The sequence below is a fragment of the Dasypus novemcinctus genome, chromosome 4 (genome assembly GCF_030445035.2).
Source record: "Dasypus novemcinctus isolate mDasNov1 chromosome 4, mDasNov1.1.hap2, whole genome shotgun sequence".
In the NCBI taxonomy this organism is placed as follows: Eukaryota; Metazoa; Chordata; class Mammalia; order Cingulata; family Dasypodidae; genus Dasypus; species Dasypus novemcinctus.
In genome coordinates, this window is record NC_080676.1 from 89,820,989 (window position 1) to 89,845,609 (window position 24,621).

Below are 24,621 nucleotides of genomic sequence, written 5' to 3' on the forward strand. Positions count from 1 at the left end.
GTGGTAATTATGGAGGACCCTGCACTGAGAAGGATCCCATACTTGATTAATGCTCTGCTGTCTCTGTCTTGAAAGTCTTAATAATGTGAGCAAGGGCTCCACTTTCCCTTTTCAACAGGTCCAACAAATTATGCAGTTGGTCCTGGAGGGATCAAATATTTGTTCAGTGTGTACTCAATACTTGCTACTTAATCTGACCCTGCAGCCCATGTTCTTTTACAAATAATATGTATGAACTTCTGTTTCCTTATTTTTTAAAATTAGACTAAATATTCATTAACGTCACTTCTACATCTAAAATTCTCTAATTCTAGGATATGTGCATGTTCTAATGAAGGCAATGGTAGTTGTACCAGCTGATTCTCCTTTTTTAAAAAAATTCATCTCGATTATTATTTCCTCTTGGAAATCTTCCTTGATCCTTTCCCCACTCTAATTTAGTTACCTTTCTTCTGTGCTCCTTTTCTTCTTTGTGTTATGAGATCATTTTATTGAACTGAACTCCATAGAGCAAAAGTAGTCTTTATTGCTCCCATTGCATGTTATGCTTCTTAAAATCAGGTAGTGCATCTTAATCAACTTGTAACTTGCAAAATACTTGCTATATAACTAATATGCCACAAAGGAGGGTTGAATGAAAGCGTAAAAGAAAGGGATTAGATAAAAAGCTAATTTTGAACTTAAACTTCACAAAACCTTTAAAATGCATTATTATAAAGGATTTTTATGACAAAACTGGAAAGTGCTTTTAAAAATAAGTAGGATTACAAAAGAAAGAAGACTCCTATATCACACCTTATACAAAAATTAACTCAAAATGGATCAAGGATCTAAATATAAAAGCAACAATCATATAAGATCTAGAAGAAAATGTAGGAAAACATCTTCAAGAGCTTGTGGTAGGTGGTAGCTTCTTAAACCTTAACCCAAAGCCCAGCAACAAAAGAAAAAATTGATAAACAGGACCTCCTCAAAAGTAAACACCTCAAAATACTTTGTCAAAAGGGTGAAAGGGAAGTGGATGTGGCTCAACTGATAGAGTGTCTGCCTACCATATGGAGGATCCAGGGTTCGATCCCCAGGGCCTCCTGACCTGTGTGGTAAGATGGCCCATGTGCAGTGCTGCCACACACAAGGAGGAATCTCATGCCACGCAGGGGTTTACCCATACAGGGGTGTCCCCACGTAGGCATGCTGAACACACAAGGAGTGCACCCTGCAAGAAGAACCGCCCTGCATGAAAAAAAGTGCAGTCTGCTCAGGAGCAGCATCATACACATGGAGAGCTGACGCAGCAAGATGACACAACAAAAAAGAGACGCAGTTTCCCGGTGCTGCCGGATAATGGATAATGCAAGCGAACACAGAAGAACACACAGCAAATGGGCACAGAAAGCAGACAATGGCAGGGGATGGTGGGGGGGGGGGGCGGGATGGGAGAGAAATAAATAAAATAAAAGGGTGAAAAGGCAGTCAACTAAATGGGAGAAAATATTTGGCAATTGCATATCCGATAAGGGTTTAATATCCATGACATACAAAGAAATCACACAACTCAGCAATAAAAAGACAAACTGATTAAAAAATGGGCAAAAGACTTGAAAAGATAATTGTCCAAAGAAGAAATACAAATGTTGAAGAAATACATGAGAAAATGCTTTACATCATTAGCAATTAGGGATGCAAATCAAACTACAATGAGATATCATTTCATATCTCTTAGACTGGCCACTATTAAAAAGATGGAAAACTGTAAATGTTGGAGAGGATATGGAGAAATAGGAAGGCTTGTTCACTTTTGGTGTGGGAGTGTAGAATGGTACAGCCACTTTGGAGGATTGTTTGGCAGTTCATACGGATGTTGAATATAGACTTGCCAAGTGACCTGGCAATACCATTACTAGCTGTGTACACAGAAGAACAGAGTATAGACACAACAGACATCTGCACACGATGTTCATAGTGGCGTTATTCATGATTGCCAAAAGTTGGAAACAACCCAGGTGTTCATCCACTGATGAATGGATAAACAAATTATAGTGTTATACACTCAATGGAATATTATGCAACAATAAGAAGAAATGAAGTCATGAAACATATGACAACATGGGTGAACCTGGAAGGCATTATATTGAGTGAAGCAAGCCAGACACAAAAGGACAAATGCTGTATGATTTGCACTATTATGAACTAAATGTATTGTGTAAACTCATGGACTTAATAAATAGAATACAGGTTACCAGAAAATAGAAGGAGGGTAGAGAATGGAAATCTGAGGGTTAATCTGTATAGAATTGGTAAAAAGGTTGTTTGTAAATCACTGGAAGCGATTTATAGCACATCATGGTGTTTGTAATTAGCAGTGCTATTGTATGGGTTTGACAGTGGTTGAAAGGGAAAGTCTGAGGTCATGTATATTAGTGGAAGGAAAGCTAAAAACTGTAACATGGGACTGTATAAGAGAGTAAAACCTCATGCAAAACACTATTATGGGGAATACTGCGTATATGATTGTTTTTACAAAATATAAATACAAATACACTAGAGAGAAGGAAAAAGAGTAGCAGCTATGTACAGCAGATGAGGCATAGAGAGACTGAGAGGTGATGAGTTTTATTTGTTTGTTTTTCGTTTATTATTATGGGAATAATGAAAGTGTTCTGGGAATGATTAGGGTGATCAATGCACAAATACTTAATTACACTGAATACCACTCATTGTACTCTTTGGATGGATTTATGCTTTATTAATATGTAACAATACAATTGATTTGTTAAAAAAAATAAGTAGGGTTAGAGTCTGGCAGTAGAAGTGAAAAATCAGGTTCACCAGTGACTTTACTAAGAGTGGAAAAAGCTAAGGCAAATGTATTGCCCACAACAGAGTCAGAGAATTATAGAAAGTAAAGACATATAATGAGACAAGAAGCTAGGACAGTTTTCTAGGTAGTTTCAAGGCACTGTAATTTTCAAATATGATATATGTGTAATAGTACAATAATCTAATAGACTAAAAGTAATACTTCTCCATGATTAAAAAATAATCAAAAGGCACAGATGGGCATAAAATTAAAAAATAATTTTTCATCTCTTCTAAAATTGGGTAATCATAGCCAAGTGGCCTTGGGAAAAATCACTTCATCTTGCTGAATCTCTTAATCTGTAAGGTTAAGAAATAGTTGAATGGCCAATCTAGTTAGAAAATTGTATGAGTAATTGTGGCTCAAGCAACTGGGCTTCCGCCTATCATGTAGGAGGCCCGTGGTTCGATTCCCAAGATCTCCTGGTGAAAGCAACCTGGCCCATGCCACAGCGAGTTGACGGCCTGTGCCATGGAGAACTGATGGCCTGCACTGTGGAGAGCTCACGCAGCAAGATGATGCAACAAAGGGCGACACAGAGGAGACACAGTGAGAGATGCAGCAGACCAGGGAGCTGAGGTGGCTTAAGCAGGTGACTGCCTCTCTCCCATGTTGGAGGTCCCAGGATCGGTTTCCAGTGCCTCCTAAAGAGAAGGCAAGAAGAGAAGACAAGCAGACATAGAAAAACATGCAGCAAATGGACAGAGAGAGCAGTGAGTGAAGGTGGCAAGGGGGGAGGGAATAAATAAAATAAAATAAATCTTTAAAAAAATTGTATATGTGGGGGAACTGGTGTAGCTTCATGGTGAGCACCTGCTTCTCACGTTCAGGTCTTGGTTTCAATCTCTGGTACGTCCTTAAAAAAATTCTGTGAAGGGTTGTGGAGGAGGTATGGTGAGAGAGATTATAGGCTATGCTTCTGGAGGCAGATTAATCTTAAAACTGATAAAATCGAAGGACAAGGTTTCCTCAAGTTATGCTTGGAAGTCCATAAACTTTTATTCCTGACCTATCTTCCTATTATTTCACCTTGTATTTGGCATATTTACACAGGTATTCCTAGCATCAAAAAAGTGTCACATATAGGATGGGTTTAAGAAGGCACAGATGGGGATGCTGATGTGGCTCAAGTGATAGAGTTTCTACCTACCCTATAGGAGGAGCTAGGTTCAATCCCTGGGGTCTCCTGTTGAAAAAGAAGAAGAGAAAGCATGCCCGCGTGGCAATTCAGTGCCTGCACAAGTGCCCATGTGAGTGCCCGCATAGTGAACTAGTGCCCTGTGCAAGTGAGTTATGTAGCAAGATGATGATGCATCAAAAGAGAGATGAGGGCAGAGTCAAGGTGAAGCACAGCAGAAACCAGGAACTGAGGTGGTGCAATTGACAGAGAACCTCCGTCCCCATCAGAGGTCCCCAGGATCTAATCCCGGTGAATCCTAGAGGAGAAAAAATGAGAAAAGAAGACAACACAGATAGCAAAAACAGCCGGGTGGGAGGAGAGGACGGGGTGAAAATAAATAAAGAAATCTTTTTAAAAATTAAAAAAAAAATGAAGGCACAGATGGTAGCAAATATAGAGCCAGGGCATTTTTGCCTTTGTCGCATGACAGACTGCCTTTTGGAATCCTTACACATGGATTGGCTTGCTTTTGAGCAGAGCAGTCAGCAATAACATAAAACAGAAATGCTGTGGCAATGGCTGGGTTTGTAGTTAGCCAGTGTCCGGGATGAGAATTAGAAAAGGGCGGGGTTCTTCGATAATCCTCAAAGACTACTGTATGTGTGTGTCAATGTATATACACAGCTTGGAATCCATAAACAGAACTTGAGTCATTTAAGTTTCCATATCTTTCACCTTTAATCATTAATTTTCTTGAGTGTCTACTACTTGTTAGGCATTGGTGATATGTGGTCAGTGAGAGAAAGAGACATTGAGTAAAGGGTCACACCAACACATAGGTAATGACAAATGTGATAATACTAAGGCCAATAAAGGGTACAATGAAGACTAAAACTGGGTCATTCATTTTGATTATAGAATCAATGAAAGGATTCCCTGAGGAAGTAATACTTAGCTCAGACATAAGGCATAAGCAAGAGGTATCCAGGAAAATAAGATTCCAGGCAGAGAGTTAGACTAAGCCTGAGGTAGAAAAGAGCAGGAGGGTGTTTAAGGACAAACAATCAAATGAAAATACCTTTCAGTCAAGCACCTAGAGAAGAGAAATTAGGGAAAAGGCTGGAAGGCTTGTAGGCCTTGTAGACTTTGATGAAGATTTTTAAATTTTGTTGTATTATTGTCTTTATTATTTTATATCTCATTAGTTAAGGATGTAACACCATCAGATATGTGTTTAAAACATATCCAGGAGCCCTGGTTACTCAGTGGAGAATTTGTTAGAAGTGAGTAAGTGTGAAATCAGGGAGTTTTTTAAAAGAGGACATTACCAGGGTCCATATACGGATGATAGTTGTTTGAGCTAGGTGACAGCAAAGAAGCTAGAGTGAAGTGGATGTATTTCTGATGTATTTTGAGAACAGACAACAGGGCAATGTCTTAACATCTTTGGAACATTTTTCTCTAGACGTTAATTTATTTTGTTCTCACTGCTCTAGAAGAGCATACTCCTCACAGAGAAGTATTTTTCTATTCCTCCCACCCCTTATAGAAAACACATTTTTACGTATGAAAGCTTGGCAAACTGAAGCACACCAGAGGATATTCCCCAAAGGGGAGTAGTTCCAAGGGTTTGAAGAGGTTGGTGGGAGGGTGTGGATAAGGAAGAGGGTGGGATTTCCCAGGAGCAGGTGGGGAGGCAGAGTGGTTTCTATCAGATGCATACTTACTTCCTAATAACGATGGTGGGGACCTAGTTCTGCTCCCCATGGCTCTTCGGAGATGGCCAGATGGAGGCACCATTGTGGAAGCCAGTGTGAAGAACCCTAATAGAAGAGCTCAGCTGTAGCTCACCTCAGCCAGAATGGAAGCAATTGCTTTCCGAGGGACCACAGGGTTCGAACAATGTGCACAGGGGTGATAAACTGAATTTTCCAGATAGGGTGCCACCCTCTCTTCAGCCATCTCCTGTCATATCATCCTTGGGAGGAAAAGAAGCTCTTAAACACTGCTGAGATGCAATTTCTGGCAACTGGATGGTGGAAGCCTAAGTATTTTTGTCTGGTTTAGAAAAATAGGGAAATACAACTACCTCTGAGTGTTTAGAAGCTACTTTTATTTATATACCTGACAATTAATGGCACCTTGAAGCAAAAACAGCACTAGCTATTACCACCAATGATGATAATGTTGGAGAGGAGGCAGGTTTTAGAACAGTGTGGCAAATAAATTTTGAGGAAATGTTATTGAAAAGAAGGCTGTGGTTAGAGTGAACATGGAAACAGTTGGAGACCATGTGTTTCTCTTCATGTCTGCAAGCCATCAAGTGATGTGGCAGAGGCATTCCAGATGGTTCCACCCCTAAGACAAATGCTATAGATTCTGCTTCACATTCCACCTTCTAGCACCTGACCAAGTGGCCGGGCCTTGGGGCAAAGATGAGAATGGTAATGACCAATCAGTATCTTGCCATTTATGCATCAGGGATGGAGATTCCATTTCATTTCTATAACAAGGTCTGAGTGGACCAATCCAATCATGTTAGCTCTACAGAATAACTTAGAGAAGCAGCTGTGGTTCAAGCAATTGAGCTCCCACTTAATAAATGGAGGACCCGAGGTCCATCCCTTGGACCTCCTGGTAAAAAAATAAAAAAGGCGTCCCTGACCTGCACAGAGATGTGCAGGCCCCCTCACAGCCAGAGAGGTGCAGTCAAGTGACACTCCAAAAAGACGATGCCACAACCGGATAGGAAAAAAAAATTAGGATGTAGTGAAATAGACATTCTCATACATATTGGTGGGAATATAAGTTGTTTTACCTTTCTAAAGATCTAATCTGGTCATATCCATAAATAATTTCAAAATATTCATATGCACCATCTTCCTCATTGGATTTCTGGTGCACAAAATTGAATTAACAATAATCTTGTTTCATTACACATATGGTCTGAGTTTGTTTGCTCAATTGTTAGCTTATTTGTTGGTGAGAATTTCCTGTAAATGTACCACCCCAAACAAATATTCAGACCCTGATGATAATCAATATCTAACCATAAATTTGTTGCATTTCATTTCTCTGCCTACCTCCCATCTGAAATAACTTGAATCTCATATACATCACCTCCTCACTTTCCTTTTTATATAGATTTTTGGTAGATTTTGTTTCCAAATTTTTTACTGAAAATCTGGAAACTGTTCAAATATTGACAATTCAAGTTTAGTTAAGTAATTATGGTACAACCATAAGATGGGTTACAAGGCAGTAATTTGAGACCATATTTCAGAATATTATTTATGGAAATGTTCATAATACATTAAAAGAAAAACAAATTACTAATCAGTGTTGTCACAATTTTAAAAGTGCACATGTGTTATAAAGAAGAGAGTATGGGAATATATTTTATAGTATTTAATGTAGACATTGGTGGATTTCTGGGAAATATTTAATTTTTTTACTTACTGCTCTATTTAATTATCTTTCCCTATAATTATCACTTACAAGTAAAAATAAGAAAACCAAGTGAAAAACGACTCTTATCAAGCAGTACACTATTTAGAATACAGGTTATTTTTGTCTTCATTATGCATCTTTCTATGAGTATGATGGATAGACAGCTTTTCTTATACAATGCCCACCTTGCCAAACAAAAGTACCTACTGTATCTGTGAAAGCTTATCTCCTTTGGTCAGTGCTTGCAGTGGCCACAAGTGTAAGTTCACTCTTGGCTGCAATCACCTATCAGTCTACTGAGAGGATCCTAATGCCTTAAGTGCCGTGAAAAGAGTGTGAAGATACTATTAATTCTATGGATTGGAAACTTCTGGAAGATAAACACTAAACTTTTCAAAGACTTTGGAGAGACATGGAGAAGAGATACTTACCTTGGAAGTTTGGGTAAATCCTGTTTTAATGGTCAGAAAAGAGGAACACTGGGGCCTGCCTGAGGTTAAAGGGCAACAGAGTGAGTCCCCACATTGCTACAACAGCAGAAGTCTTTCTTGACTTGTCTTTGAATGGAAAATGGCCTTAATTTTCAATAAGAGTACCTAAATACTCAAGGCTATGTTATGGAGTCTTCAGAGTTTTTTTGAAAACAGGGTCCTGCCTATTTCTGAGCAGAAAGAAACATTAAGAGGCTAAACTTCTGCCTCCTGGTAGCTGAATGAGCTGTAATATCTCTAAGGTGATGGTGAGATGAGGACAGTTTGGAGCCCTCTGCCCCTAGTCAGGCTCCTCCAGGCAAATGGAGAAACTGTAACAGCCGCTGTGATCATAGAATTCTATTCCAAAGTTCTAAAGGGGCTTTAATTGTATAGAATCTGACTGACCAGATCATGGGCTTCATTATATAATGATGGAAAGAAGCAAAGAGGTCATTTTTTCCAAGATTTTTAGGGAATTCAATATTGCATTGTCAAAACAAGGGTCAAACAAAACTCCTTAGAGCACGTAGCTCCAGTAATCGTAGCTTGGTCAATCCTGGCACAGTAGTAGTCCTCCCCATTATATTAACCAACATTTATCTATCCATTCCTATGGGGTTACACACCATATGGGCTAAACGCTTAATATACATTATTTCATGCAATTCTTAATATTCTTACAAGGTAACTATTATTATTACTATCTCACAGAGGGTAAATAACTTTCCTAAGTCCACAGAGTAAATACATTTGAACTCAGGAGCATCTCAAATCAAAGCCTCCACTCTCATTCATGATAGTACATGGTTTCCCATGTAAATATTACGGAGTATTTAACTGTCCTTTCTTTTTCTATGAAGAATTTTGTTCCTGTAGCTTCTAAAACCACCCTGATGGGAAGATATCTGTTAATTCTATATATATGATTCTTTATCCAAATATGAGTGATGTTTCCTTAATTGTTCGTGGACCAAATGACTACCTAATTTCCACCGAAAGCATATTAATACATCTTTTAAGAAAGAGGGCTAATAAGGAGTTCCATTGTGTGATCTAAGCCCCCCTCTCGATATAGAGGTGGAGTGGACATCACCATGCCAGGGTCCACAGGATGGAGGAATAAAATATGGATTAGGGTGGACTTACTGGTATTCTACTATAGAACTATTTTGACCAGTAATGGAAGAAACTGTAGCATTGATGTGGGCAAAGTGGTCATGGTAGTGCTGAGGGCAGGGAGAGGGAAGAAGAGATGTGATGTGGAGCATTTTTGGGACTTGGAGTTGTCCTAAATGATATTGCAGGGACAGATGCTGGACATTATATATCCTACCATAACCCACTGAAAGTATTGGGGGAGAGTGTAAACTACAATGTAAACTATAATCCATGCAGTACATCAGTGCTCCAAAATGTATTCACCAAATGCAATGAATGTGCCACAATAATGAAAGAAGTTGTTGATGTGGAAGGAGTGGGGGTGTAGGGTATGGGGTATATGGGAACCTCTTGTATTTTTTAATGTAACATTTTTTTGTGATTTAAGTACCTTCAAAAAAAAAAGGAGTTCCTTTGAGACCTACAATCATTTCTTCAAAGGGATTCCTAATCTGATGCCAGCAATCTGGTATAATCTGGAAATATAGGTACCATTTGTTATTTAGCATTATCCTATTGGTTGACCAAGAGTGCAGGGCATTGTTTTGTCTAGTGCCATGTTCAAAACCTGCAGTGATGATTGAGAGGAATACAATTGTCTTGAAGAGTCACAAGGGATTTGATGTGCAAGCCATCAATTTGGCACTAATAAGAGGACCCTAATAGAGATGTCATAATGTTACTCTTCCATCCACAGTCTTCCAATGATTTCTCTCTTCCAACAGGGGAGGAAAAGGGAACTGTACCTTCATTGAACACCTACTATGTGGCTGGCACTCTGTTAGATGCTTTCCTATAAGTTATCTTTTTAATCTTTAAAATGTCCCTCTGTGATAGGTTTATCCACTTCAATTTTACTGCCTCACCTTAGTCTCTTTTCAGATTGAAAGGATAGAAGATAGATGTATGAGAGAAATAAAAGAAAAGAGAACCAGAGAAGTGTGTTACAGGGGCTTTCTTTCATTTAGGGCATCTCAAATCCATGTCGTTTAAAATAATAGTGCCGCATGACTTTAATTCCTAGACTTTTCCACCTTTGGGAGGATGGAAGCCTTGACATTAAATACCAAGACAGATGTCCAAGAGTTATAGATCCTACTTCTGACCTGTCCTGAGTCTATTACCATGTCAATCTTAGTTTTCTGTTAAGGGAAAGTAATCAGGCAGATCTTTCATGGCATTGGTGATAAACAACACCTCTCCAAATTACCACTTTGAAATGACGAAGAGGTTAAAAAGAAAAGGTAATGGTTCCCTCCACCAGATAGTTTCTTTGCCTGAGATTGTCATCTTTTTTAAGCACGTTTAAGCCTGAAAAATCCTGCTAACTCCCTTCCTGAAAACTAGTGATATGTTTGGGTCAGAATGCATGGGCAATTAACTTGGTTAAAATGAGAAACTGTTTTGTGATCAGTATTCTTAGCCCATCTATCTCCCATTCCTACTCCTGTTCCAGCCTTTGCCAGGTTAGAGGATTTCTTACCATCTATTTCTAATATATTCACAGAAAAATCTGCTTTATTCTCAAAGGTTTATTTTGGGGGGTACAAAACCTATGTTTGTTTAAAAACTGTAGGAAAAAATTTGGTATGTCTTGAACGTAATGTTCTATTTTAGAGAAATATGCAATTGGAATGGATCCACTCCAAAATAGCCTGGGTGGGCTGCTAAGGAGCTGTACCCTTGGGTGGTCCTTTCTTTTTGGTTGTGCCCATGAACTGTCTCCTCTTTCTCCCATAGGGGCCTGTGCCTTCTTTGAGATGAGATGGACCAGAAGGGAAAAGGCAGGGTCAGAGTTGGAGTCCCAGGAACAAGGGAGAGAAAACCTTAGAGACAGCCCAGGCCACCAGCCATGTCTTTGGAAGTGGGTAGAAACAAACTAAGCTCTTCAATTTTAACTTGAAAGTCCTCTAAATGTGGCAGGTGCTCTATCACAGTCATATACCATTAAAATCAGGAAGAGAGTCTGTGGATGGACATTTTGTCCTCACTTTCAACATTTGATACCTAAGTGCAGCAAAGTGTCCAAGGAGAAAGAAGAACCTCTCACTTATAAGGATTATTTGATTTTAAATTAAGTGCTCTCTAAATAAGTTCTGACAGCATGGCATGCTATAAAGCATACGATAAACACTCCCAAATATTGAATTATTGAACTTTTTAAATAAGAAACACATTAACATGAGTCACTTGAAGACATGGGAGTAAGAATTGCAAGCCAGAGTTTCTTATGTTATTATGAAGTACTGAATGGCCAAATAGGCTATTACACCTCAATTCCATTGGACATCATGTAGTAATTTGATATTATTTAAAAATTTCAAAAAAAGTTTTGATTTTGTTTGTGAACTGGTCTGTTCCTCTGGGCATGATACCCTTTGACTGTATTAAATTCAAAGGTTTTACGTTTACTTGATTAAATCAAGATTAGGGCTTTGATTCGACCACATCAGTAGGGTGTGATTCAGGGTTGAGTCCTTGCTCCTTTGGTGGGCTATATAAATGGACACTCACACAGAAACACAAAAGAAGACAGGGAAGAGGAGAGAATTTGGTCACTTTGGTCTTACCATGTGACATAAAGAAGGCTCAAACACCTAAAGCCCTGGGGAGAGCTGAGCCATTTGCCTGCTAGTTTGTAGCTGAAAATATCAGAGCCCTGAGCAGCTGAGAAAGCCCAAAATAGGAAGAAGCTGGGCCCACGGAGCCTTAAGAGGAAGAAAAAGTCTGAACCCTCACAGAGATTGGTAACCATCTTGCTTCAACACATGGCTACTGACTTTGTTGAGAAAAATACCTCTTATGGTACCTTGAGTTGGATTCTTTAGGACTTTGTAACTGTAAGTTTTACCCCAAGTCAATACACTTTATAAAAGCCAACAGATTTCTGGTACTTTGCATCAGCACCCCTTTGACTGACTAATACATTCATAAATACCAAGAACAGTGAAGAACTAGGACATTCTGAGAAATGCCCAAAGTCTGAAGGATGATAACTTGATGGATGGTTTCTTTGTCTTCCCCATGTGGATTCATATCAGGTCATTGGTACCTCAGATACTTCATCTGAGAAGAACATTCTAGGGTTGAGAAAAGTTTTTATGATTCTGAAAAACATTTGCTGATACTCATGATGCTCAGCAGGTCAGGAGAGTAACCATGTTTTAACCCTTTCCTTACCAAAACAATCTTTTGAAAGATTCTTTGATTGTGTTATGAGGTAGTATCTCCATCATTTGAATGGAGATTTGTGAAGAGATGGATTTTACCTTAACTTAAAAAAAAATTGTAGGCAATTTTGTGACCATCTACTATGGATGCTATCCACTAATGTCCTAAATCAAAGGTTATCTTTCTATTCCTGTCTTAGTTTCTGGTTCCAGGAGAACTTTTAACTAATTTTACTCCCTATCTTTGCTTTGCTCTATTTCTGAAGCAACCCCCCATGAAGATCCTCAGAGGTATAAAAGTCAGGCGTGGCTTTGGAAGTTCTCTGAGATGGGACAACAGTTTCCAAGTATCCACTATTTTTCAAATTAGTGATTCTAAAAGTTTGGTTCCCAGACCAACAGCATCGGCATCATCTGGGAAGTTAGTAGAACTGTAAACCACCAAGCCCCATCCAGGCCAGTTGAGTCAGGTACTATGGGGACGAGGCTCATCATTCTGTTTTAACAAGCCCTCCAGGAAGAAGGAGAAGAACAGGCAGGCAGTGCTGACAGTCACAGTGGAGTGGGTATGGGGTCCCTTGGGGTAACGGTGGGACCCCAGGCATGGGAGCTGCCACCAAGGCCAAGTTGAAGTATGAAGATGACTGGAAAGAATTTGAGCAAAAAGAGGTTGATTATAGCAGCCTCCGAGTTCAAGCAGTGCAAATAAGTGAAAAGGAAGAAGATGATAATAAAATGAGAGAATATTCAGGTGATAATTGGGAAGAAGGTGGAGGCGGTGGTGGTGGCATAGAAAGATCTCTGGTCCCCAGAATAAAACAACTCTGGTACAAGCACCTCCTGCTCCAGTAATTGTTATAGAAACCCCAGAACCAGCGATGACTAGTAGTGTGTCTAGGCCTCCTGGGGCCAGGTTAACCACAACAAGGAAAACACAAGGACCACCTGAAATACATTGCGCTACACAGTTCCCATCCCTGCAGTCCACTACCAAGCATGTAGAAAGCCGAAGGGTAAGAATGGAGAAGAGTTTTGAAGTAGTAAGACAAAAAAGTAGAGGTAGGGATAAGGTTTCAAAAAACCAGGCCCTTAAACTTCAGCTAGACAACCAGTATGCTGGACTTGAAAATCAGAAAGTCAGCCCCACACAGTACAATTAAGGAATGGTCTTTGCTGATCCTTCTAAGGTCACTAGACCACAGGTAACCACCATGAACAGCCATTCGTCATCTGATCTCTGCTGATTCTACAGCAACTGATGCAGATGCCTCGATATAAGTGATTGGCCCTATTGCATGGTGGGAGTTTAAACTGTCACAACTGCTCTTTCCATATATTGGATTTAGGGGGATTTTCATTGTTACATAAATGAGTGAACTACATTGAACAGCGTCTTTCATAAGTACTCTGCAAATACAAAAACAAAAAATGACTGTAGCCGGTGGTCATTTCAAAATCTTTTTATGTTCAGATACTGAGCCTCAGTAAGATTTGACTACCTCAGATTTATTGCACTCATTGTGAACTTCATGTGGAGCACATCATCTGGATAAGAAGGTTACATGTATTAAGTGTCTGTAGGAAACTTGAAACCAGCTCTACTGGATTCTTATCAGAAATCCTGCAGAAAGTCAGCCATCTGGGTTCTGATCTGCTGTAAAAGATGAAGATTTAAGTGACCTTAATTAGCCTGTCCTGTGCCCCACCCTTAAGGAACACTCTTTGTAGAAAGCCTCTCTAAAGAACTGATGTGTTCAGATAATCTGGGTAGGGCTATATATTTAAGCCTTTAATTGTATTCTGAGGTAACCACACATTAAATTAAACCAAGCTTGGGTCCACAAAGTAGAAAAAGTGGGCTGGGGGAGGGAATCAAGTTATTTCTTCTAGTAATTTTTTTTACTGGAGTAGTGCTTTTTCTATGGTCCACAATAAGGTTCCTTTTTTTTTTTTTCTTTTGCTTTAACTTGGAATTAGTTCCTTGACAGCGCATCTTGCTTGGTTTAGTAACCTGAAAAATTCATTAGGATTGTGAAATGTTTCATGAATTTGCCAACCTCAGAGTGGAACAAAATAGTGTAAAGGACAGTGGCTGCCAGGTGTCTCTACTGCAGGTGCTACTAAAGTCTCTAATAAGGTAGAATTTGTATAGTAAATAGTAGTGGATACAATATCTAGCAGGTTTCAGCTCATGCTAAAGGATTAATTGATATATTCTTATAAAGTCAAAGTGGCATGAGCAAAACCTTGCCTAAAACCAGTTTTAAGTTCCATGGATCTTGTGTGATCTTTGACAAGAATTCCAGTTATATTTGAGCCCATGTTTTAAAGGTATTGGATGTTCTATAGCTGCAGTGATTGTCCCAGCTAGCTCTATTATCAGCTTTTGGTGTGTCTTTATGTTGTTCATTTGGAGAGTCTGGGGCAAAAGACAGGTGATGTAGCATTTGCATTTTTAATAATTATAGTAAGGTTTAATCATTAAAAGAGACTTGAAGAAGCTACCCAGAGTTACTGAAGTTTCTTTCCATCAAATGAGATATTCTGGTAATTTCCTAATTTTGGCTCTTTGATTAAATGGAAATATTTCAAATGGTATGTGGCCACTTGTTGCAGAGTCTGGGTCTCTATAATAAATAAATCCCTTTGCCAAATGCAAGAGTTGCAGACTTGCTACTGGTAAGAGTGAAGCAAATGGGTGAATAAAACCATCCTGATGTGGGAGCATTTTCTATAGGAGTTCAGTCTTGATGAAAGTGTCAGCACAGGAATTGGACTCTAGAAGAGTTACAGTGTCTCTTGACAGAAACTGCCAACTACTTCTGGGCAATAATGCTGGCATTATTTGAGGTAGCAGGAAGGATGCCTGCCTTCTGATCTATTTGGGCAAGTAGTGAGCCCAGGAGAGGTTGAATGATTAAAAGAGACACAAGGGATTCTTGGTTAAACTGAAGACTTCATTTGGGAACCAAGAGCCTTAAATAATCTCTTGGACATTGAGCCACATATTTTCCCTGAAAGGTAGGCATCCTTTCCGGCAAAATCTTATTGGGCATTATGTTTTTGAGAAATGAACTTAGGATGAATGTGTGAAAATATTATTTAATGGTATACTGTACTAGAAACATGGAGCCCTGCAGGAGATTTAAAATTCCAACTCTTGTTACAACTTTTTAAAAGATTGTGAAGGGAAACGGACTTTGGCCCAGTGGTTAGGGCATCCGTCTACCATATGGGAGGTCCGCGGTTCAAACCCCGGGCCTCCTTGACCCGTGTGGAGCTGGCCATGCGCAGCGCTGATGCGCGCAAGGAGTGCCATGCCACGCAAGGGTGTCCCCCGCGTGGGGGAGCCCCACGCGCAAGGAGTGCCTCCGTGAGGAAAAGCCGCCCAGCATGAAAAGAAAGTGCAGCCTGCCCAGGAATGGCGCCGCCCACACTTCCCGTGCCGCTGACGACAACAGAAGCGGACAAAGAAACAAGAGAAGCAGACAAAGAAACAAGACGCAGCAAATAGACACCAAGAACAGACAACCAGGGGAGGGGGGAAATTAAATAAATAAATAAATCTTTAAAAAAAAAAGATTGTGAAATTATCAAAATGCACATGAATCAAGTTTTAATATACTGTATGATGGGTAGATGAGGCTGTCAATCGTACCATTTCTTTCTTTGAATTCTTAGACATGGTTTTGGCAGTGCAGGAGCTCTGTAACATTAATAAATTCAGTAAAAAGTAAATATATGGAAAAACAACAACAACAAAAAACAAGCACTCCAGATGATTCTGTTACTACTGTTCTAAGACATGTTTAGCTTTCTTGGGCTGCTGAACAGCTGGAGATGTGTTTTTATTTAAAATCTAGTGATGGGAGAAGCAATCACACATCAAAATGCTCTGTTATGTCAGTGTACTAGTTTGAGTAATGGTCACCAAAAGATATCAGATCCTAATCTCTGGAACATGTAAATGTTATCATATAAGGAAAAAGGTAAAAGGATCTTTGCAGATGTGATTAAATTAAGGAGATTATCTCAGTTATCTGGGCGGATTCTAAATCCAATAAAAGTGTTTCACAAGAGTACTCAAGGATGCATATAAGACGTGTAAAATTACACCAAAAATATATAGGGGTTGATAGGCTAAAATATAAATCATAATGTAAAACATAAGATAACTAAAAATTTAGAAAATTGTATAGTCTAAAATATAAACCACAATATAAACACAAATGTTACCTTGTTTGAAAGCTATTGTCTCAGTATCTGTACATCAGTTTCAGTAAATATGGTATGAATATGTTAAAAGATTATTGCTGTGGAAGGGAAAAGGTTTTATGTTGGATATGTGGGAGTACTGTATATTGTATATATGAATTACTGTGATCTAAGACTCTTGTGAAGATAAGCTGAATAATTAGAAAAAAAGAAAAGAAAAAGATAGGATGTAGAATTTTTCCAAATTAATATGTATTCTATATCTAACCTTTAAGCTCATTGCTATATTCCATTTTACTATTAAGGAAACCTGGCAATATATTGGGCTTCACTTTTCAGGAAGTTTTGGATCACAGAGACGTTCAACAAGGGCAGCGGAGGAATACTAGTGTGGGATGTTATTGACAGAGGACACATGGTTGGCAGGGAGTTCTACAGGGCATATATCCAGGGTACATAAAAATGTTTGGATATTTGCATAGTGGAAACAATTAAAAACAACAACTGAGGGAGTGCTGAGATTCTAGCCAGGGGAGCTCTATCACAGTCCCTAAAGGAACAGCAACAATCCCCCAAGTGCAATGGCAAAGGTCAAAAAAGAATGAAGGTCCAACAATGAGCCCCTGATACTAATGGTTATGCTTGTGAGCCTGTGCACCTGAAATGAGAACAAGGCCTACAGGAGCAGTGTGCCTAAGAGTTACCTCCTGAGAGCCTCCGTGTTGCTCAAATGTGGCCAGTCTCAAAACCAAACTCAGCGTGTAAATTCGTTGCCTTCCCCCCAGCGTGGGACATGACTCCCAGGAATGAGCCTCCCTGGTACCGAGTGATCAATACCAAGTACCAGCTGATGACATAACTAGAAAATGACCTTGAATAAAAGGTTCAACTTGGACCAGCAGAATATCTCTGTCTACATATAATAACAGCAGTTAAAAATGCTTTTTGACCTAAATCAAAGGGGAAATGGAAAGGACAAATGAGTTTATATGGCTATGAGTCTCTAAAAAAGAGCTGGGAGGTTATCGGAGGGGTTGCCCTTATGCACACCTGAGCAGAGTCCCAGAGACAGATAAAGTAGATACAACCCCAGGTATTGGTTCTTCTGAGGGCTACAGAGACCCACAGGTTCTATGGTCATGGCAGATGGAGTTCAGTGTCATGTCAGTTGGCCCTTCTTTGGAGTTGGTGTTTCTGTGTGATGGAGCTGGACTCAGGTGTGATCTCTTTTCACAAGCCTTTCCTGTTACTTTACCAGAATTGTAGTTAGTGCTGGGGTTTAAGATATACCCAGGGGATCTGAATCTCTGGACTAACCATATGATAGCCAGGTCCTGAGCCTCAACAGACTTCAGATCCTACACTCTGGTTTATTGGACTTAGCCCACTCAGCTAACATGGAGTTGAAGAATGTCAACCACCACACCATGGAGCCAAGAGTGCCTACAACTGAAAGCAGGAGGATTGCATCCAGCATCCATGTGGAATCTAAGCTCCCTCTTGACATAGATGTGGAATGGACACAACCAATCCAGGGTCCACAGGATGGAGGAATAGAGTATGACTGATATTCTATTCATAAACTATTGTGGTTAGTAATTGAAGAAAATGTGGCATTGGTGTGGACAAAGTGGCCATGGTGGCTGCTGGGTGTGGGGAATGGGAGGAAGAGATGAGATGTGGAGGTGTTTTTGGGACTGGGAGTTGTCCTGGGTGGTGCTGCAGGGACAATTACCAGACATTATAGGTCCTCCCATGGCCCGCTGGATGGAATGTGGAAGAGTGTGGGCTATGATGTGGACCATTGACCATGAGGTGCAGCAATGCTCAGAGATGTATTCACCAAATGCAATGACTGTGTCATGATGATGGAGGAGAATGTTGCTATGGGTGGAGTAGTGGGGTAAGGGGGTGGGGGGTATATGTGGACCTCATTTTTTTGAATGTAATATTTTAAAAAATTAAGTGTCCTTATAGGAAAAGCAGAGGGAGATTTGATAGACACAGAAAAGGAAAAGGTCATGTGAAAGTGGAGGCAGAAATTGGAGTGATGCAGGCACAAGTAAAGGAATGCCAGCAGCCACCAGAAGCTGGAAGAGGCAAGGAAGGCATTCTCCTTGGGAGGTTGTGCTGAGAGCACGGCCCTTCTGATATCTTGATTTAGGCACAGTGAACTTCTGGCCTCCAGAACTGTGAGAGAATGAATTTGTCTTTTTTTAAGTCATGAAGTTTGGGGTAATTTGCTATAGCAGCCATAGGAAACTATGGTGTACAAATAGCTCTCAAATCCTCTCTCTATTCTTGATGAGGTGCTGCCAGGTTATGTCTGATGAAACAAAAGCTAAAGTTTCACAATCCTGGAATCTGAGGGTTAGTGCTACATGACATAATGTAAGAATTGCACCCTAATAATTTACAGGCTTAAAGAGGCAATCATACCTATGTCAGCGAAGGCCAACTTTAGATAATAGATGGACTGTTTCATAGCATCACTTGACTCAATACTCTGACATTGCAATCACACACCAATGGGACCGACATGTGTCATTGGATCTACCCCTTAAACAAAATATGTCTTTATGAATGAGTGACTAAAGCATAGAAAGGGTGTCTCCTTGGGTTTTATTTACATAATACTACAAAAATGTAGATGAGCCAGGCACATGGAAAACATCCTCAGAGGTAATTATCAGTAGTTGTTTATGGAGTTGGTTGTAGTCTGCTTGATTGGGATTCCAGAGAGTTCTTTAATCTTAGACTGGTAGTTGTAATTGGGCCTTGGGGGCATTTCTCAGAATCTCTACACAGATACTGGTTAACTGTAGTGAGCTAACTGCAGTAAGCTAGTATTTTTTAAAACCAATTTTTATTTACACTATATACCCAGCAAGGAAAAAACAACACCTTGCCCTTCTCCCATAACCTGATAACTTCTAATCTGTTCTCTGTCTCTGCAAATTTGCTATTTTTAGGTATCTGATCTAAATGACATCATATAATATTTATCCTTTAGTACCTATGCTTAAAGCACAATGTTTTCAAGGTTCGTCCACATTGTGGCATGTTGCAGAACTTCATTTCTTCCTATGGCTAAATGATATTTCATTATGTGTATGTACATATTTTGTTTCTTATTCATTTGCTGATGAATACTTGAGTTATTTCCACCTTTTGGTTAATGTGGATTCTTTTGGGAACATACCTAGGAGTGGAATTATTAGATCATTAGAATTATTAGATCAAAAACATAATTCTATGTTTAACTTTTTTATTAACCGCCATATTACTTTCCACAGTGACAGCATCAATTTATATTCCCCAAAATGCACAAGAGTTCCAATTTCACTGCATCCTGTCCACCACTTTTATTTTTCATTTTTAAAAATAATAGTTACTCTTATAGGTGTGAAGTAGAATCTAATGGTTTTGATTTTCATTTTCCTAATAGTTAAGTATGTGGGCATTTTTTCATGGTTTATTGACTTTGCATATCCTCTAAGGTAAAACATCTGTTCAAATCCTTTGCTCATTTATTAATTGGGTTGTTTGTCTTTTTGTTTTTGTATTGTAAAAATTCTTTATGTATTCTGGATATTTAGTTCTTATCCAATGTATAATTTACAACTTTTTTCTCCCATTCTGTAGACTCTCTTGGTGATGAACCCTGATATGCACACAACTTTTAATTTTGATGAAGTCAAGTTTATGTATTATTTCTTTTGTTGCTTATGTTTTTGATGTCCTATCTCAGAATCCATTGCTAAATCCTATCATGAAAACTTGCTCCTGTGTTATCTTCTAAGACTTTTACGGTTTTATCTATTCTATTTAACCCTTGGTACATTTTCAGTTAATTTTTGTGTATAGTATGAAGTAGGGATCTAGCTTCATTATTTTGCATGCAGATATCCAGTTTTCCCAAAACCATTTGTTGTACATTTGTCATAGTTCATGAGAGAATGGTCTCATATTTGTACTGTTAACTACAGTCTATCATCTACCATGTGGTTCACTGTGTTATCCAGTCGCATGCCTTGTGCAATATATCAAAAATGTACATTCATTGCCTCAGTCAATTTTGAAAAATTTTCTTTAGTCTAAAAGAAAAAAATCTCATACCCCCTATTATTTATCCTTAGCATTGATATAGTACCTTCGATGACAATATACAATACTGTTGTTATCAGTTTGCTAATGTTTTGTTAAGGAGTTTTGCATCTATATTCAGAAGTAAAAATTGGTCTGTAATTTTCTTTTCTTTTGATGTCTTTATCAGGCATTAGTATCAGGGTAATGCTGGCCCCATAGAATGAATTAGGAATTGTTCCGTCCTCTTGAACTCTTTGGAAGAATTTGAGAAGGACTGTTATTAATTCTTCTTTAAATACTTGATAGAATTCACTTGTGAAGCCAGATGGTCCTTGATCTTTTGGTGGAATTTTTTATTATTGATTCAGTCTCTGTACTTGTTATAGGCTTAATGAGGTTTTCTAGTTCTTCTTGAGTTAGTTTATGTAATTTTTGTGATTCTAGGAATTTTAAAATTTCATTTAGATTATTTAATTTGTTAGCCTATAAATTGCTCATAGTATTCTCTTATAATCTCTTTATTTTTATTTTTGTAAGGTCAATAGTGATGCCACTATTTTAACTTCTGGTTTTAGTTATTTATGCCTTTCCTCTTTTTTTCCTCATCAATCTAGCTAATAGTTTATCAATTTTGTTGATTTTTTTCAAGAAACAAACATTCTCTTAATTTTCTTCTTAGTCTCCATTTCATTTATCTATACTCTAATCTTAATTATTTACTTCTTTGTCTTTGGATTACTTTGCTCTCCTTTCCTCATTCCTTAAGATGTAAATTTATGTTATTAATCTGAGATATTTCATCTTTTAAATATGGGTGTTCATAGCTATAAATTTCCCCATGAGCACTGCCTTCACTGCAACCCATAAGTTTTGGTATGTTTTGTTTTCATTTTCATCTCTCTCTAAGTATTTTCTAATTTTCCTTGTGTTTTGTTTTCTTTAACCCATTGGTTGTTTAAGAGTATCCTACTTAATTTCCACATATTTGTAAGTTTTCCAGTTTTCCTTCTATTATTGATTTCTAGCTCATTCTGTTTTGTTTACTCTGCATGATTTCAGTATTTTTAAATTTATTGACGCTTCTCTTGTTCTCTAACATCCTGGAGAATTATTCATTTGTACTTGAAATGAATGTACATTATGCTGTTGTTGGGTGAAGTGTTCTGTAAATGTCTATCAGCTCTATTTAGCTTATAGCACTGTTCAAGTCTTATTTTCTTGTTGATCTTCTAGATGTTCTATTCAGTATTGAATGTGGCATATTGAAATTTCAATTATTATTTTAAAACTTCTATTTTTCCCTTCAATTCTGTCAATGTTTGCTTTGTATATTTTGGGTTCTGTTGTATATAAGCATATATGTTTATAATTGTTATATCATCTTGTTGAATTAATCCTTTTATTAACACATAATGTCTTTCTTTGTCTCTTGTAGCAGTTTTTGATTTGAAATCTATTTGCCTGATAGTAGTATAGCCACCCCAACTCTCTTTTTTTATTTTTTTATTTATTCACTTATTTTTCCCCACCCCCTTGTTTTTTTTCACTTGCTGTGTCTGTTGTCTTCCCTGTTTCTTTTTTTTTTTTAAGATTTATTTATTTATTTTATTTAATTTCCCCCCCCCCCCCCCCCCCCCGCCCCGTTGTCTGTTCTCGGTGTCCATTTGCTCCGTCTTGTTTCTTTGTCTGCTTCTGTTGTCAGCGGCATGGGAAGTGTGGGCGGCGCCATTCCTGGGCAGGCTGCTCTTTCTTTCCCGCTGGGCAGCTCCCCTTATGGTCACACTCCTTGCGCGTGGGGCTCCCCTACGCGGGGGACACCCCTGCGTGGCAGGGCACTCCTGGCGCGCATCAGCACTGCGCATAGGCCAGCTCCACACGGGTCAAGGAGGCCCGGGGTTTGAACCGTGGACCTCCCATGTGGTAGACGGATGCCCGAACCACTGGGCCAAGTCCGTTTCCCTTCCCTGTTTCTTTAGGAGTCACCTGGAACTGAACCTAGGACCTCCAATGTGGGAGGGAGGCACTTAATTGCTTGAGCTTGCTTAGTCGTGGCTCTTATTGTGTTTTTCCTTCTTGTGTCTTATTGCCTCATCTTGTTGCATTAGCTTGCCTCAACTACCTGTCGTGTAACCTCGATGTCTTGCTCATCTTCTTTAGAGGAACTTGGAACCTCTGCTCCCTGCTTTGTTGTATCTCTCAATATGTTCTTCCTCTTGTGTCTCTTGCTGCGTCATCTTGTTGTGTCAGCTTGCTGTGCCGCCCATCTCACCAGCTTGCTGTTTTCTTTAGGAGGTACCAGGAACCAAAGCACAGGCTTCCCATGTGGTAGGTGAGAGCTCAATTGCTTCAACCATAACTGCTTTCCCCAACTCCCTTTTGATTACTATTTTCATGGAATATTTTTGTCTATCCTTTCACTTTCAATCAGTTTGCTTCTTAGCATCTGACATGAATGTCTTATAAATAGCATACAAATGGATCACATTTCTTTACCCATTCTGCCAATTTCTGCATTTTGATTGCAGAATTTAATCCATTTAAATTTGAATAGTTATAGGTAAAACAAGATTTATTTCCTCTATTTTCCTAATTTGTTTTTTCACATACCTTTTTGTCCCTCACTTAATCCATCATTGCCTTTTTTTGTTTAGATGATGTTTTGTAATGAGTCATTTTGAATCATTCTTATTTCCTTTTATATAGATTTTTTAAAGGTATGTTCTTTGTTATTGCTGTGGGGATTTCTTTTACCATCTTAAATCTATTACAATTTAACTTGTACTGATACCAACTTAACTTCAATAGTCTTACAGTGTGTTAGTCTTACTTCTGATTAGAAGTATGTGCAAGATGTAGAATTAAAAGTGACCTTAGACATCATCTATTCCCATCATTTACAGACATGGATAGAAGGTATTTTTTCTTGGACACTACTGCAGTTAAGGACACACAATACAATTTTCACATGGTATTTTGATTGTTGGCTTACTAGGTCAACTGTGAGATCACCATTGGAATCACCCTTGAATCTCTGATACCTAGCATAGTGCCTGGCACAGAGCAGGTACTCAAACATTTTTTTGATAAATGATGATTTAGTGAACCTTGGATTTAACTGTGGTTTTTGCTTCCAGAGGCTTTCGCAAAGATAGAGCATTGAAGTAACAAGGGATTATTAGGCAGGCATCTGGGTTTCTATTGGAAACCAAATTAGTAGTATACCACTTATTACTTAAACATAGAATTATAGCATATTTGACTTTAGTAGCATCCTTAGATCATCTAGTAATTAAATTTTAGTTCAACTCTATCATTTTAGAATACGAACTGTGGCCCATACAAGGTAACTGATTTGCTTAAGTTTCTACTACTTTTTGCTAGGTAGTAGGAGCTGGGGTAATATACCAACCCTCTAATTTTTTTCACCCTCCCCTATACTGATGCTTTGCCATATCTTCTCAGTTTAAGCCTTTTTTTAGAACACAGACTAAATATTTGAAAGTGACAAGGATTATTTATTAGATTATTTACTTCAGGCAAGTAAAGCATAGTCCAGAATCACAAAATGGAAGAGGCCATAGAGATCATTGGTCCAACACCTTAACCCAGGCAAGGATCTCTATGACTTCCTGACAGAAACCCATTTAATCATGGTTAAAATCTTACAGGAATGGGAAAGTCAATAGCTTATTTTTTAACAGATCCAGTTGTTACAAAATTCTTCCTTTCATTGAATTGAAATAAGCATTGCACCAAATGCTTATAACTAGAACTAAACAGACTGAATCTAGTACTTCTTTTTGTCAGTCTTTCCTAAACATAAATACTATTTTCATTGTCAACATAAATCTTTACAACAAGTAAAACAGTCCCTGAATTTTTCTTCTAAGTACTTTGTGTTCAGAGTCTCCACCCTTTCTGGTTGCACTTCTTTGAATATCTTCTAATTTGTCAATGCCCCAATTTAAATGTAAAACACGGAACTGGATTTTTAAATATATGGTCTAATTGATGGATCCTGCAATATAATTATTGCTTCTTTTTTGTTTGTCCTAGATATTTATTAAGGAAGTTTATAATTTTGCA

At 38.6% G+C, this 24,621-nt stretch overlaps 1 protein-coding gene and 1 pseudogene across 10 annotated transcripts in view; one reads left to right on the plus strand and one right to left on the minus strand.

Annotated features, from left to right (window-relative positions):
• Window positions 1-24,621, minus strand: part of PHLDB2 (pleckstrin homology like domain family B member 2) — a 264,046-nt gene that overhangs the window by 177,508 nt on the left and 61,917 nt on the right. The gene's annotated exons all lie outside the window — the stretch shown is intronic.
• On the plus strand, window positions 12,705-13,391 carry LOC101428955 (protein CDV3 homolog pseudogene; annotated as a pseudogene).